General features: G+C 32.8%; 2 protein-coding genes across 7 annotated transcripts in view; one reads left to right on the forward strand and one right to left on the reverse strand.

The window, feature by feature from the left end:
• The window catches only part of LOC135795612 (xaa-Pro dipeptidase-like), a 202982-nt gene that overhangs the window by 3442 nt on the left and 182448 nt on the right, over positions 1 to 17092 (forward strand). Inside the window, exons 1-5 of one of the 6 annotated variants that reach the window (XR_010549103.1) lie at positions 9434 to 9615; positions 9924 to 9967; positions 12014 to 12068; positions 12131 to 12273; positions 12338 to 12580. The gene's annotated coding sequence lies outside the window, so the exon portion shown is untranslated. The other 5 variants (XR_010549102.1, XR_010549101.1, XR_010549094.1 and 2 more) reach the window with 5 other exon arrangements.
• LOC135795534 (uncharacterized) overlaps positions 13715 to 17092 on the reverse strand; it is a 191576-nt gene continuing 188198 nt past the window's right edge. Inside the window, exons 6-12 of the mRNA XM_065307252.1 lie at positions 15633 to 15684; positions 15469 to 15520; positions 14489 to 14540; positions 14326 to 14377; positions 14162 to 14213; positions 13999 to 14049; positions 13715 to 13886 (exon numbers count right to left, since the gene is read on the reverse strand). The gene's annotated coding sequence lies outside the window, so the exon portion shown is untranslated. The remainder of the gene's footprint in view (positions 13887 to 13998; positions 14050 to 14161; positions 14214 to 14325; positions 14378 to 14488; positions 14541 to 15468; positions 15521 to 15632; positions 15685 to 17092) is intronic.

Raw genomic sequence — 17092 nt, forward strand, 5'->3', positions numbered from 1 at the left:
GCAATTTGTTGGTCGCTATCGCGTTTAGTTTAAGAGATATGAATTTTTAAAAATCGTCGAAAAAAAGTATCAAGCACCCCCCCTTGGCAATTTTTTCTTAAGAATTAAAATTTCATCTCCCAGATTTCCGTTTTAACTATCATATCTTATAGAGATAAGTCCGTAGATTAAGACGCTGCGATCAGATCTTAATTATCTCTTTTAGTTTACGAGATATTCGCGATTAAAGAAAATTGGCAAAAATTGAAAAATGTCACTTTTTAGCACTTTTAGTCGCGTTTTTCGGCCTTTTACTGTAGGAAATATAATTGTTTTATATTTTTATCTGATAGAGAATTTTCCAATCTTTCATAATCAGCAACTCGTTGGTTGCTCTGGCTTTTAGTTTAAGAGATATGAATTTTCAAAAATCGTCGAAAAAAAGTATCAAGCACCCCCTTGGCAATTTTTCTTAAGAATTAAAATTTCATCTCCCAGATTTCCGTTTTAACTATCATATCTTATAGAGATAAGTCCGTAGATTAAGACGCTGCGATCAGATCTTAATTATCTCTTTTAGTTTACGAGATATTCGCGATTGAAGAAAATTGGCAAAAATTGAAAAATGTCACTTTTAGCACTTTTAGTCGCGTTTTTCGGCCTTTACTGTAGGAAATATAATGCTTTTATATTTTTATCTGATTGAGAATTTTCCAATCTTTCATAATCAGCAATTCGTTGGTTGCTCTGGCTTTTAGTTTAAGAGATATGAATTTTCAAAAATCGTCGAAAAAAAGTATCAAGCACCCCCTTGGCAATTTTTCTTAAGAATTAAAATTTCATCTCCCAGATTTCCGTTTTAACTATCCTATCTGATAGAGATAAGTCCGTAGATTAAGACGCTGCGATCAGATCTTAATTATCTCTTTTAGTTTACGAGATATTCGCGTTTGAATAAAATGGGCAAAAATTGAAAAATGTCACTTTTTAGCACTTTTACTCGCGATTTTCGACCTTTTACTATAGGAAATATAATTATTTTATATTTTTATCTGATACAGAATTTTCCAATCTATCATAATCAGCAATTTGTTGGTGGCTGTGGCTTTTAGTTTAAGAGCTATGAATTTTCAAAAATCGTCGAAAAAAAGTATCAAGCACCCCCCCTTGGCAATTTTTTCTCAAGAATGAAAATTTCATCTCCCAGATTTCCGTTTTAACTATCCTATCTGATAGAGAATAGTCCGTAGATTAAGACGCTGCGATCAGATCTTAATTATCTCTTTTAGTTTACGAGATATTCGCGATTGAAAAAAATCGTCAAAAATTGCAAAATATCACTTTTTAGCACTTTTAGTCGCGTTTTTAGGCCTTTTACTGTAGGAAATATAATTATTTTATATTTTTACCAGATAGAGAAACTTCCAATCTTTCATAATCAGCAATTCGTTGGTTGTTGTCGCTTTTAGTTTAAGAGATATGAATTTTCAAAAATCGTCGAAAAAAAGTATCAAGCACCCCCCCTTGGCAATTTTTTTCTTAAGAATGAAAATTTTATCTCTTAGATTTCCGTTTTAACTATTCTATCTTATAGAGTATAGTTCGTAGATTAAGACGCTGCGATCAGATCTTAATTATCTCTTTTAGTTTACGAGATATTCGCGTTTGAATAAAATGGGCAAAAATTGAAAAATGTCACTTTTTAGCACTTTTAGTCGCGATTTTCGATCTTTTACTGTAGGAAATATAATTATTTTATATTTGTGTCTGATACAGAATTTTCCAATCTATCATAATCAGCAATTTGTTGGTTGCTGTGGCTTTTAGTTTAAGAGCTATGAATTTTCAAAAATCGTCGAAAAAAAGTATCAAGCACCCCCCCTTGGCAATTTTTTCTTAAGAATGAAAATTTCATCTCCCAGATTTCCGTTTTAACTATCCTATCTGATAGAGAATAGTCCGTAGATTAAGACGCTGCGATCAGATCTTAATTATCTCTTTTAGTTTACGAGATATTCGCGATTGAATAAAATGGGCAAAAATTGAAAAATGTCACTTTTAGCACTTTTAGTCGCGATTTTCGATTTTTACTGTAGGAAATATAATTGTTTTATATTTTTATCTGATAGAGAATTTTCCAATCTTTCATAATCAGCAATTTGTTGGTTGCTATGGCGCTTAGTTTAAGAGATATGAATTTTCAAAAATCGTCGAAAAAAAGTATCAAGCACCCCCTTGGCAAATTTTTTCTTACGAGTGAAAATTTTATCTCCCAGATTTCCGTTTTAACTATTCTATCTGATAGAAAATAGTCCGTAGATTAAGGCGCTGCGATCAGATCTTATTTATTTCTTTGAGTTTACGAGATATTTGCGATTGAATAAAATAGGCAAAAATTGAAAAGTGTCACGTTTTAGCACTTTCAGTCGCGTTTTTCGGCCTTTTACTGTAGGAAATATAATTGTTTTATATTTTTATCCGATTGAGAATTTTCCAATCTTTCATAATCAGCAATTCGTTGGTTGATATCGCGTTTAGTTTAAGAGATATGAATTTTTAAAAATCGTCGAAAAAAAGTATCAAGCACCCCTTGGCAATTTTTCTTAAGAATTAAAATTTCATCTCCCAGATTTCCGTTTTAACTATCATATCTTATAGAGATAAGTCCGTAGATTAAGACGCTGCGATCAGATCTTAATTATCTCTTTTAGTTTACGAGATATTCGCGATTAAAGAAAATTGGCAAAAATTGAAAAATGTCACTTTTTAGCATTTTCAGTCGCGTTTTTCGGCCTTTTACTGTAGGAAATATAATTGTTTTATATTTTTATAGGATAGAGAATTTTCCAATCTTTCATAATCGGCAATTCGTTGGTTGCCATCTCTTTTAGTTTAAGAGATATGAATTTTTAAAAATCGTCGAAAAAAGTATCAAGCACCCCCTTGGCAATTTTTCTTAAGAATTAAAATTTCATCTCCCAGATTTCCGTTTTAACTATCATATCTTATAGAGATAAGTCCGTAGATTAAGACGCTGCGATCAGATCTTAATTATCTCTTTTAGTTTACGAGATATTCGCGATTAAAGAAAATTGGCAAAAATTGAAAATGTCACTTTTAGCACTTTTAGTCGCGTTTTTCGGCCTTTTACTGTAGGAAATATAATTGTTTTATATTTTTATAGGATAGAGAATTTTCCAATCTTTCATAATCGGTAATTCGTTGGTTGATATCGCGTTTAGTTTAAGAGATATGAATTTTAAAAATCGTCGAAAAAAGTATCAAGCACCCCCCCTTGGCAATTTTTTCTTAAGAATTAAAATTTCATCTCCCAGATTTCCGTTTTAACTATCATATCTTATAGAGATAAGTCCGTAGATTAAGACGCTGCGACCAGATCTTAATTATCTCTTTTAGTTTACGAGATATTCGCGATTAAAGAAAATTGGCAAAAATTGAAAAATGTCACTTTTTAGCATTTTCAGTCGCGTTTTTCGGCCTTTTACTGTAGGAAATATACTTGTTTTATATTTTTATCTTATTGAGAATTTTCCAATCTTTCATAATCAGCAATTCGTTGGTTGATATCGCGTTTAGTTTAAGAGATATGAATTTTTAAAAATCGTCGAAAAAAAGTATCAAGCACCCCCCCTTGGCAATTTTTTCTTAAGAATTAAAATTTCATCTCCCAGATTTCCGTTTTAACTATCATATCTTATAGAGATAAGTCCGTAGATTAAGACGCTGCGATCAGATCTTAATTATCTCTTTTAGTTTACGAGATATTCGCGATTAAAGAAAATTGGCAAAAATTGAAAAATGTCACTTTTTAGCACTTTCAGTCGCGTTTTTCGGCCTTTTACTGTAGGAAATATAATTGTTTTATATTTTTATAGGATAGAGAATTTTCCAATCTTTCATAATCGGTAATTCGTTGGTTGATATCGCGTTTAGTTTAAGAGATATGAATTTTTAAAAATCGTCGAAAAAAGTATCAAGCACCCCCTTGGCAATTTTTCTTAAGAATTAAAATTTCATCTCCCAGATTTCCGTTTTAACTATCATATCTTATAGAGATAAGTCCGTAGATTAAGACGCTGCGATCAGATCTTAATTATCTCTTTTAGTTTACGAGATATTCGCGATTAAAGAAAATTGGCAAAAATTGAAAAATGTCACTTTTTAGCACTTTCAGTCGCGTTTTTCGGCCTTTTACTGTAGGAAATATAATTGTTTTATATTTTTATAGGATAGAGAATTTTCCAATCTTTCATAATCGGCAATTCGTGGGTTGCCATCTCTTTTAGTTTAAAAGATATGAATTTTTAAAAATCGTCGAAAAAAAGTATCAAGCACCCCCCCTTGGCAATTTTTTCTTAAGAATTAAAATTTCATCTCCCAGATTTCCGTTTTAACTATCATATCTTATAGAGATAAGTCCGTAGATTAAGACGCTGCGATCAGATCTTAATTATCTCTTTTAGTTTACGAGATATTCGCGATTAAAGAAAATTGGCAAAAATTGAAAAATGTCACTTTTTAGCACTTTCAGTCGCGTTTTTCGGCCTTTTACTGTAGGAAATATAATTGTTTTATATTTTTATCTGATAGAGAATTTTCCAATCTTTCATAATCAGCAATTCGTTGGTTGATATCGCGTTTAGTTTAAGAGATATGAATTTTTAAAAATCGTCGAAAAAAAGTATCAAGCACCCCCCCTTGGCAATTTTTTCTTAAGAATTAAAATTTCATCTCCCAGATTTCCGTTTTAACTATCATATCTTATAGAGATAAGTCCGTAGATTAAGACGCTGCGATCAGATCTTAATTATCTCTTTTAGTTTACGAGATATTCGCGATTAAAGAAAATTGGCAAAAATTGAAAATGTCACTTTTTAGCACTTTTAGTCGCGTTTTTCGGCCTTTTACTGTAGGAAATATAATTGTTTTATATTTTTATCCGATAGAGAATTTTCCAATCTTTCATAATCAGCAATTCGTTGGTTGATATCGCGTTTAGTTTAAGAGATATGAATTTTTAAAAATCGTCGAAAAAAAGTATCAAGCACCCCCCCTTGGCAATTTTTCTTAAGAATTAAAATTTCATCTCCCAGATTTCCGTTTTAACTATCATATCTTATAGAGATAAGTCCGTAGATTAAGACGCTGCGATCAGATCTTAATTATCTCTTTTAGTTTACGAGATATTCGCGATTAAAGAAAATTGGCAAAAATTGAAAAATGTCACTTTTTAGCACTTTCAGTCGCGTTTTTCGGCCTGTTACTGTAGGAAATATAATTGTTTTATATTTTTATAGGATAGAGAATTTTCCAATCTTTCATAATCGGCAATTCGTGGGTTGCCATCTCTTTTAGTTTAAGAGATATGAATTTTTAAAAATCGTCGAAAAAAAGTATCAAGCACCCCCTTGGCAATTTTTCTTAAGAATTAAAATTTCATCTCCCAGATTTCCGTTTTAACTATCATATCTTATAGAGATAAGTCCGTAGATTAAGACGCTGCGATCAGATCTTAATTATCTCTTTTAGTTTACGAGATATTCGCGATTAAAGAAAATTGGCAAAAATTGAAAAATGTCACTTTTTAGCACTTTTAGTCGCGTTTTTCGGCCTTTTACTGTAGGAAATATAATTGTTTTATATTTTTATAGGATAGAGAATTTTCCAATCTTTCATAATCGGCAATTCGTTGGTTGCCATCTCGTTTAGTTTAAGAGATATGAATTTTTAAAAATCGTCGAAAAAAGTATCAAGCACCCCCTTGGCAATTTTTCTTAAGAATTAAAATTTCATCTCCCAGATTTCCGTTTTAACTATCATATCTTATAGAGATAAGTCCGTAGATTAAGACGCTGCGATCAGATCTTAATTATCTCTTTTAGTTTACGAGATATTCGCGATTAAAGAAAATTGGCAAAAATTGAAAATGTCACTTTTAGCACTTTTAGTCGCGTTTTTCGGCCTTTTACTGTAGGAAATATAATTGTTTTATATTTTTATAGGATAGAGAATTTTCCAATCTTTCATAATCGGCAATTCGTTGGTTGCCATCTCTTTTAGTTTAAGAGATATGAATTTTTAAAATCGTCGAAAAAAGTATCAAGCACCCCTTGGCAATTTTTTCTTAAGAATTAAAATTTCATCTCCCAGATTTCCGTTTTAACTATCATATCTTATAGAGATAAGTCCGTAGATTAAGACGCTGCGATCAGATCTTAATTATCTCTTTTAGTTTACGAGATATTCGCGATTAAAGAAAATTGGCAAAAATTGAAAAATGTCACTTTTAGCACTTTTAGTCGCGTTTTTCGGCCTTTTACTGTAGGAAATATAATTGTTTTATATTTTTATAGGATAGAGAATTTTCCAATCTTTCATAATCGGCAATTCGTTGGTTGATATCGCGTTTAGTTTAAGAGATATGAATTTTTAAAAATCGTCGAAAAAAGTATCAAGCACCCCCTTGGCAATTTTTCTTAAGAATTAAAATTTCATCTCCCAGATTTCCGTTTTAACTATCATATCTTATAGAGATAAGTCCGTAGATTAAGACGCTGCGATCAGATCTTAATTATCTCTTTTAGTTTACGAGATATTCGCGATTAAAGAAAATTGGCAAAAATTGAAAAATGTCACTTTTAGCACTTTTAGTCGCGTTTTCGGCCTTTTACTGTAGGAAATATAATTGTTTTATATTTTTATCCGATAGAGAATTTTCCAATCTTTCATAATCAGCAATTCGTTGGTTGATATCGCGTTTAGTTTAAGAGATATGAATTTTTAAAATCGTCGAAAAAAGTATCAAGCACCCCCTTGGCAATTTTTTCTTAAGAATTAAAATTTCATCTCCCAGATTTCCGTTTTAACTATCATATCTTATAGAGATAAGTCCGTAGATTAAGACGCTGCGATCAGATCTTAATTATCTCTTTTAGTTTACGAGATATTCGCGATTAAAGAAAATTGGCAAAAATTGAAAAATGTCACTTTTTAGCACTTTTAGTCGCGTTTTTCGGCCTTTTACTGTAGGAAATATAATTGTTTTATATTTTTATAGGATAGAGAATTTTCCAATCTTTCATAATCGGCAATTCGTTGGTTGATATCGCGTTTAGTTTAAGAGATATGAATTTTTAAAAATCGTCGAAAAAAGTATCAAGCACCCCCTTGGCAATTTTTCTTAAGAATTAAAATTTCATCTCCCAGATTTCCGTTTTAACTATCATATCTTATAGAGATAAGTCCGTAGATTAAGACGCTGCGATCAGATCTTAATTATCTCTTTTAGTTTACGAGATATTCGCGATTAAAGAAAATTGGCAAAAATTGAAAAATGTCACTTTTTAGCACTTTCAGTCGCGTTTTTCGGCCTTTTACTGTAGGAAATATAATTGTTTTATATTTTTATAGGATAGAGAATTTTCCAATCTTTCATAATCGGCAATTCGTTGGTTGCCATCTCTTTTAGTTTAAGAGATATGAATTTTAAAAATCGTCGAAAAAAGTATCAAGCACCCCCTTGGCAATTTTTTCTTAAGAATTAAAATTTCATCTCCCAGATTTCCGTTTTAACTATCATATCTTATAGAGATAAGTCCGTAGATTAAGACGCTGCGATCAGATCTTAATTATCTCTTTTAGTTTACGAGATATTCGCGATTAAAGAAAATTGGCAAAAATTGAAAAATGTCACTTTTTAGCACTTTCAGTCGCGTTTTTCGGCCTTTTACTGTAGGAAATATAATTGTTTTATATTTTTATAGGATAGAGAATTTTCCAATCTTTCATAATCGGCAATTCGTTGGTTGCCATCTCCTTTAGTTTAAGAGATATGAATTTTTAAAAATCGTCGAAAAAAAGTATCAAGCACCCCCCCTTGGCAATTTTTTCTTAAGAATTAAAATTTCATCTCCCAGATTTCCGTTTTAACTATCATATCTTATAGAGATAAGTCCGTAGATTAAGACGCTGCGATCAGATCTTAATTATCTCTTTTAGTTTACGAGATATTCGCGATTAAAGAAAATTGGCAAAATTGAAAAATGTCACTTTTAGCACTTTTAGTCGCGTTTTTCGGCCTTTTACTGTAGGAAATATAATTGTTTTATATTTTTATAGGATAGAGAATTTTCCAATCTTTCATAATCAGTAATTCGTTGGTTGATATCGCGTTTAGTTTAAGAGATATGAATTTTTAAAAATCGTCGAAAAAAAGTATCAAGCACCCCCCCTTGGCAATTTTTTCTTAAGAATTAAAATTTCATCTCCCAGATTTCCGTTTTAACTATCATATCTTATAGAGATAAGTCCGTAGATTAAGACGCTGCGATCAGATCTTAATTATCTCTTTTAGTTTACGAGATATTCGCGATTAAAGAAAATTGGCAAAAATTGAAAAATGTCACTTTTTAGCACTTTCAGTCGCGTTTTTCGGCCTTTTACTGTAGGAAATATAATTGTTTTATATTTTTATCTGATTGAGAATTTTCCAATCTTTCATAATCAGCAATTCGTTGGTTGATATCGCGTTTAGTTTAAGAGATATGAATTTTTAAAAATCGTCGAAAAAAAGTATCAAGCACCCCCTTGGCAATTTTTCTTAAGACTTAAAATTTCATCTCCCAGATTTCCGTTTTAACTATCATATCTTATAGAGATAAGTCCGTAGATTAAGACGCTGCGATCAGATCTTAATTATCTCTTTTAGTTTACGAGATATTCGCGATTAAAGAAAATTGGCAAAAATTGAAAATGTCACTTTTAGCACTTTTAGTCGCGTTTTTCGGCCTTTACTGTAGGAAATATAATTGTTTTATATTTTTATAGGATAGAGAATTTTCCAATCTTTCATAATCGGTAATTCGTTGGTTGATATCGCGTTTAGTTTAAGAGATATGAATTTTTAAAAATCGTCGAAAAAGTATCAAGCACCCCCTTGGCAATTTTTTCTTAAGACTTAAAATTTCATCTCCCAGATTTCCGTTTTAACTATCATATCTTATAGAGATAAGTCCGTAGATTAAGACGCTGCGATCAGATCTTAATTATCTCTTTTAGTTTACGAGATATTCGCGATTAAAGAAAATTGGCAAAAATTGAAAAATATCGCTTTTGAGTACTTTTAGTCGCGTTTTTCAACCTTTTCCTGTAGGATCACAACATCTTGTGCTCATATGATACTTAAGAGTTCCTTACTAACTTATGCATCAGCCCGACCCTCTCAAACTTTTACAAGTGTTATAAAATTGGCTTACAAACGGACATTATTTTTACATTTCAAAAAGTTGGCTTAGATAACAACCTGTTTCTCGTGAACTAATACACATTTTCTGCATTTCTATGTTATTGTTTCAGAGACGCTCTACATGTTAATTGACAATTAATAGTCTAAATTTCATCACTAGGATGCACTAAGTATCATAAAATCGAGTTATACGGCTTATTTTTATATTTATGGACAATCGTGGGTACGAGAATAGTTTTGTACACAATGCTGTTATCTGCGATTCGGTGTAAACAACGTTTTCAACGCATGTGTCTCGCGCGTTGTCTCCAAGCGCCGCATCAACTTGCTGCATGCAGCGAAGTCTTGTGTACTCGTAGTTTAGATCACAGGTAATGTGCCTATTGCAAATTCGCACACAGAGTCGCGTGCCTTCGACGCGCCGTCTTTGCGCACCTCTTACTTTCTTATCATATACTGTCCCGTCGTTGTTTACACAGTTTCGGCATGCACTATTGGTGGATTGCAGCCAGTTTCGTGCCGGTCACTGGTTAATCCAGTCGTGTTTTGAGAGACTTATATCGTTTATTCGGACTTCAATATTCTAAATTTGTGTAATACTCGAAGATCGACTATACACAGATTGTATATTTTGTGTTGATTGTTAATTATAACATAATTAATTAATGTTTTCGTTTAGTTACAGCACTCGTTGTTCCTGGCAGTCCGATAAGCTGAACACTGGTAAGTTTATAATTCAATCATATTTTTCGGTCAAATTTGCATTTGCTGTTTATAAACAAGTTTTCTGTTTATCACGTACTACCTACCTGCTGGGCCGGTGAGAGGGGGGGTCAACTGGGATAAATTCCCGCGGCCCGACTAATCGCTCTGAAATCGCAAACACAAAAAAATTAGCGAAAAATTAACGATTGCCGGGGTCCGCACTGGCTCTCGACGGTCCTGTCTGTATAACCATGTATTGAAATTTATTGTGTGTGTTTTCCCAGATACAAAATTTAATTCTTAGTCACCCTGTATTTGAATTTATTGCGAAATAATTTCGTAGCGCGAGTTTTATTAGAAGTTGTGTGTTTGCGCCGTAGTACGCATCGCCCTAGGAATTGTATTTTTTTAGTACAACACGCGAACACGGTGTTACAATATGTTCGGAATAATTTTCACAGATGCAGAATTTAATTCTGTATCTCCCTGTATTGAAATTTATTGCAAGAAAATTCTGTAACTCGAGTTATATTGAAAGTTGTGTGTGTGCGCCGTAGTACTAGTTGCACTAGAACTGGTCGTTTTTAGCATAACACGCGAACGCGGTGTCACAATTAGTAGAAAATATTTTTTCTAAATGGGGAATTTAATTCTGTATCTCCCTGTATTGAAATTTACTGCGAGAAAATTCCGTAACGCGAGTTATATTCAAAGTTGTGAGTGTGCGCAGTAGTACTCGTTGCGCTAGTAATTGTAGTTATTTGTTATAACACACGAACGCGGTGTCACAATAAGTTTGAAATTACTTTCCTTAATGCGGATTTAATTCTGTATCACCCTGTATTGAAATATATTGCAAGAAAATTCCGTAACGGGAGTTATATTCAAAGTTGTGTGTGTGTGCGCCGTAGAACTCGTTGCGCTAGGAATTGTAGTTTTTTTGTTATAACACACGAACGCGGTGTCACAATAAGTTCGAAATCATTTTCCCTGATGCGGAATTTAATTCTGAATCTCCTTGTATCGAAATTTATTGCAAGAAAATTCCGTAACGCGAGTTAGATTGAAAGTTGTGTGTGTGCAGTGTGCACTATAGTACTCGTTGCGAAGGAATTGTAAGAATTGTAGTTTTTTAGCATAATACGCGATCGCGGTGTCAGAGTAAGTTCGGAATAATTTTCCCAGATGTAGAATTTTTTCTATATCTCCCGGTGTTGAAATTTGTTGCATGAAAATTCCGTAACGCGAGTTATATCGAAATTTGTGTGTGTGCACCGTGGCACTCGATGGTCTAGAAATTGTAGTTTTTAGTACAACACGCGAACGCGGTGCTACAATATGTTCGGAATAATTTTTCCAGATGCAGAATTTAATTCTGTATCGCCCTGTATTAAAATTTATTGCAAAAATTCCGTAACTCGAGTTATATTGAAAGTTGCGTGTGTGCGCAGTAGTACTGGTTGCACTAGAAATGGTCGTTTTAGCATAACATGCAAACGCGATGTCACAATAAGTTCGGAATAATTTTCCCAGATGCAGAATTTAATTCTGTTTCTTCTTGTATCGAAATTTATTGCAAGAAAATTCCGTAACGCGAGTTATATTGAAAGTTGTGTGTATACGCACTAGTACTCGTTGCGCTAGGAAATGTAGTTTGTTTGTTATAACTCGCGAACGCGGTGTTACAATTAGTTCGAAATAATTTTCCTAGATGGTGAATTTAATTCTGTATCTCCCTGTATAGAAATTTATTGCAAGAAAATTCCGTAACGCGAGTTATATTGAAAGTTGTGTGTGTGCGCCGTAGTACTCGTTGCGCTAGGAAATGTAGTTTGTTTGTTATAACTCGCGAACGCGGTGTTACAATTAGTTCGAAATAATTTTCCTAGATGGTGAATTTAATTCTGTATCCCCCTGTATAGAAACTTATTGCAAGAAAATTCCGTAACGCGAGTTATATTGAAAGTTGTGTGTGTGCGCCGTAGTACTCGTTGCGCTAGGAATTGTAGTTTTATTACGCAGCTTTAAATTTGAACATCACGACTAATATAGGTTTGTTTCTAGGAGTCTCTACTACCGCCTTCGTACGGTGCCCTAAATGGGACTCTTTATGGATCCTGTAAGAATAATTAATTTAATTTATGTATATATGTATATTTCATTTATATAAATATTTTCCAGTTGTTGGATAAAGTATTCGCTAATTCCGAGATGGCCAAGTTTTTCAATAAGGACCAACTGGAGAGGTTTCGTGGTACTGTTGGAGTGCGTATTGAAGATGATGTTTTGATTATTGAAGATGGATGGACTAAAATACCCAGAACGTATGTTATATTTTGGCAATCTATAATATTTTATATTTTACTATTCTGTTATTCTGGTTTATAGTGTCTAAGAAATTGAAGATTGGATTGCCGGTGTTGATGATGATTTCAAATACGATAGAATGAATTTACAACATTTTGAAGCTGATATTGATATCATATTATGTATCTAGTTAAAAGGTATAAAAGAGCATTATATAATTGCATATTATTATCCTGTTTTCATGCATGTATTGTTAAAAATGCTGTATCTATTGAGAAATTGAGTTTGTGATTCTACATGTTTGAATAAAATTGTTGTTTTATATTTTTGACTATAATATTTTATTATTTTATTTGTTCCAAACGGGCAACATAGCTCGCAACATCGTTACTCCTTTAATTTATCCATAAATCCCTTAAACTTTAATGGAAATGCCACTGCTAGATATGAGAAATAGTTCAAAATCAATTTTATATTTTATCAATATTAATTTAAAAACAGTATCACTAGTGCCATCTATCCATGAGTAACTAAACTACGTCGCTATTCGAAATGACCTGCTACTCACCAGCCTACTGCACTTTCTGCGATCCTAATATTCAAATGATTTTTGTTACCAATTTCAATGGATTTCTCGACAAAATTTGTCGAGAAATTTGCTGAAATGTTGCTGCTCATCAGTCTGTAGTATTAGGAACGCAGAAAGTGGACATAGGCAGTTCCCGCCAAATTATTATATATATTATTTCAATTTGTTTCGGTACATTTTCAATTTTTCTATAAAATTGCAAATAGGGCCTAAGCAGTTAATGCTAGCAAAAAAGTACCTAAATAATTGATGTAGAATTAAATTGTCTATCAGAATTCGAAAACAGAATTTAAAAATTCCAACTTTTAATTTTGACCATAAAAAGAGAAATCTTTTGCCATTTTTTAATAAAATCTTTTCTTTAAAAATTTTTGTGCCATTTTGATGATTTTTCAATAATGATGCCACCTTGTAGAGAATTTTTCAAGGATTAAGATTATGTAGTTCTTTATTTTCTAGCCCTCTTAGTTGTCGAGATCCTTCAGAATTCGAAAACCGAATTTGCTGAATAAAGATTTTTAAACATTCATATTACCCGCCATTACTAGTTACCGCCTCTTTTATTTACATACCTCATCACCCTTTCTGCGATCCAAATACCAAAACCGAGTCCAAATTTTGTGTCATTTTGCCTCCCAGAGTCGACAAAATAAAGATTGAATATTAGGAGCGCAGAAAGTTGAGGAGGCTGATAAAGTTTTCGCGGTAACTAGTAATGTGCTGCCTCCAGTGGCGACGGACCGAAGCTCAAAATTTTCGGTTGTTGTAGTTTCTAATTGATAGATGGCACTAGCATGCACCTTTCAAAATAAATGGTTTAAGAAATCGTTAAATATGAATATGTGATCAGGTAGAAATAACAGAAATAATTTTAATTAGAAAAACTTAAAAATATTCTTTATTAAAGAAAACACACAAGCATAAATTATGGGAGTCAATTTGTGTAATAATCACAAAAGTTATTAAAGATAATGAAATTTAATAATAACAATCTGATGCAAGAATGGTTCTTCTACGATGTCAGACTCAGGTGCAAAATCCCTAAAACAAGCAAAAATTAGTCCTTCGAACATAAAAATTCAATTTTGGGGTCCAATTTGTGAGATAATCACAAAAGTTATTTAGGAAAATGATAAAGAAATTAATTACTTACAATCTGATGCAAGAATGGTGCTTCTACGATGTCAGACTCAGGTGCAAAATCCTAAAACAAGCAAAAATTAGTCTTTCGAACATAAAAATGCAATTTAATGGGTTAATTTGTGAGATAATCACAAAAGTTATTTAGGAAAATGATAAAGAAATTAAATACTTACAATCTGATGCAAGAATGGTCCTTCTACGATGTCAGACTCAATTGCAAAATCCCTAAAACAAGCAAAAATTAGTCTTTCGAACATAAAAATGCAATTTACAGGGTTAATTTGTGAGATAATCACAAAAGTTATTTAGGAAAATGATAAAGAAATTTAATACTTACAATCTGATGCAAGAATGGTCCTTCTACGATGTCAGACTCAGGTGCAAAATCCCTAAAACAAGCAAAAATTAGTCTTTCGAACATAAAAATGCAATTTAAAGGGTTTATTTGTGAGATAATCACAAAAGTTATTTAGGAAAATGATAAAAAATTAAATACTTACAATCTGATACAAGAATGGTGCTTCTACGATGTCAGACTCAGGTGCAAAATCCCTAAAACAAGCAAAAATTAGTCTTTCGAACATAAAAATGCAATTTACAGGGTTAATTTGTGAGATAATCACAAAAGTTATTTAGGAAAATGATAAAGAAATTAAATACTTACAATCTGATGCAAGAATGGTCCTTCTACGATGTCAGACTCAATTGCAAAATCCCTAAAACAAGCAAAAATTAGTCTTTCGAACATAAAAATGCAATTTACAGGGTTAATTTGTGAGATAATCACAAAAGTTATTTAGGAAAATGATAAAGAAATTAAATACTTACAATCTGATGCAAGAATGGTGCTTCTACGATGTCAGACTCAGGTGCAAAATCCTAAAACAAGCAAAAATTAGTCTTTCGAACATAAAAATGCAATTTAAAGGGTTTATTTGTGAGATAATCAAAAAGTTATTTAGGAAAATGATAAAGAAATTTAATACTTACAATCTGATGCAAGAATGGTCCTTCTATGATGTCAGACTCAGGTGCAAAATCCTAAAACCGTCAAAAATAAGTCCTTCGAACATAAAATGCAATTTTGGGGGTCTATTTGTACGATAATCACCAAAGTTATTTAGGAAAATAATAAAGAAATTAAATACTTACAATCTGATGTAAGAATGGTCCTTCTATGATGTCTGACTCAGGTGCAAAATCCCTAAAACCATAAAAAATAAGTCCTACTAACATAAAAATGCAATTTTGGGGGTCAATTTGTGAGATAGTCACAAATGTTGTTTAGGAAAATGATAAAGAAATTTAATACTTAAACTCTGATGCAAGAATGGTCCTTCTATGATGTCAGACTCAGGTGCAAAATCCCTAAAACCATCAAAAGTAAGTCCTTCGAACATAAAAATGCAATTTTGGGGGTCAATTTGTGAGATAATCACAAAAGTTATTAAGGAAATTGATAAAGAAATTTAATACTTACAATCTGATGCATAAATGGTCCTTCTATAATATCAGGCTCAGGTGCAAAATCCCTAAAACCATCAAAAATAAGTCCTTCGAACATAAAAATGCAATTTTGGGGGTCAATTTGTGAGATAATCACAAAAGTTATTTAGCAAAATGATAAAGAAATTTAATACTTACAATCTGATGCATAAATGGTCCTTCTACGATGTCAGACTCAGGTGCAAAATCCCTAAAGCCATCAAAAATAAGTCCTTTAAACATAAAAATGCAATTTTGTGGGGTCAATTTGTGAGATAATCACAAAAGTTATTTGTAAAGTGCGCAGCGCAGGTATAAATAATGGATTGAACCGGTAAGTGCGTTTAAGTACAAATGCGCCTTTTCATGCAAATTTTGGCGGATTGCCGGTCGAATTCCTGCAAGTAACAGATACCACCCGATAGAGAATTTAATTCCGCATCTCTAAACACCACACTGTAGTTAGTGAGCCGCCTAGATCGCACGTAAACCCGAAAAAATACAAACATTTTACGAGAAAGGGTGAAAAATTCACCCTTGTATGAAAATGTTTGCGGGTTGCAAGCCGAATTCCTGCAACAAACAAATACCACCCGACGGAGAATTTAATTCCGCATCTCTAAATGCCGCGCTGATGTTAGTGAGACTTAAAGTTCGCACGTAAACCTGAAAAAATTAAACAATTCGCAAGAAAGGGTGAAAAATTCACACTTTTATGCGCGGGTTCCTACGGTGCCCTGAACACAAGTCACTTTTACCGCTATCCTCGTCAGGTGTCCTGAATTGAGTCGCTTCTACCGCTAACAAATACCACCCGCCGGAGAATTTAATTCCGCATCTCTAAACACCACGCTAAAGTTAGTGAGCCGCCTAGATCGCGCGTAAACCCGAAAAAAATACAAACATTTCACGAGAAAGGGTGAAAAATTCACGGTTTTATGAAAATTTTCGCGGGTTACAGGCCGAATTCCTGCAACAAACAAATACCACCCAATGGAGAATTTAATTCCGCATCTCTAAACACCACGCTGAAGTTAGTGAACCGTCTAGATTGTGCGTAAACCCGAAAAAATACAAACATTTCACAAGAAATGGTGAAAAATTCACTCTTTTACGCGAATTTTCGCTCAGGTACTGTCACTTAAGTCGTATCGCTGCACGTGAGTTCACACGGCAAGAAGATTGGCCGAGGTAAACAAACAAACTGATGAAAACACAATGTGACGATTTGCGCATTTTAGCGACATCTTAGCTGAAATTGAAGAATGATATTTAATGACGCCATGACGCCACACAGACCTAGTCTCCACCAGTTTCTGACACAAAATTTATCACGGCCTTGGCCGCGTGGAAGTTAAAAAATAAATGTAATATACGGGTAGCAATTAATTCAATAAAGTCCAAAATTCAATAATTTTAAAATGTATTTCGAGTGATCGGAATCGACAAGACGATCAAGCAAGTATGTTGCAACGTAATAACTATGGAAAAACGAGTGAATTTTACAAGAATACAATTATTTATTCTCAAACTTACTAGAAAATGACACCAGGTTATATCCAGTTGCAATTCCCAGTATCGAATTAAGTCAATTGCCGTCGGACTACACACGCACAAAC

This window comes from Atheta coriaria, unplaced genomic scaffold (assembly GCF_025399875.1).
Source record: "Atheta coriaria isolate IRGN ID8LTWV9N9 unplaced genomic scaffold, Caltech_Dcor_3.1 hic_scaffold_1_pilon, whole genome shotgun sequence".
Classification (NCBI taxonomy): Eukaryota; Metazoa; Arthropoda; class Insecta; order Coleoptera; family Staphylinidae; genus Dalotia; species Dalotia coriaria.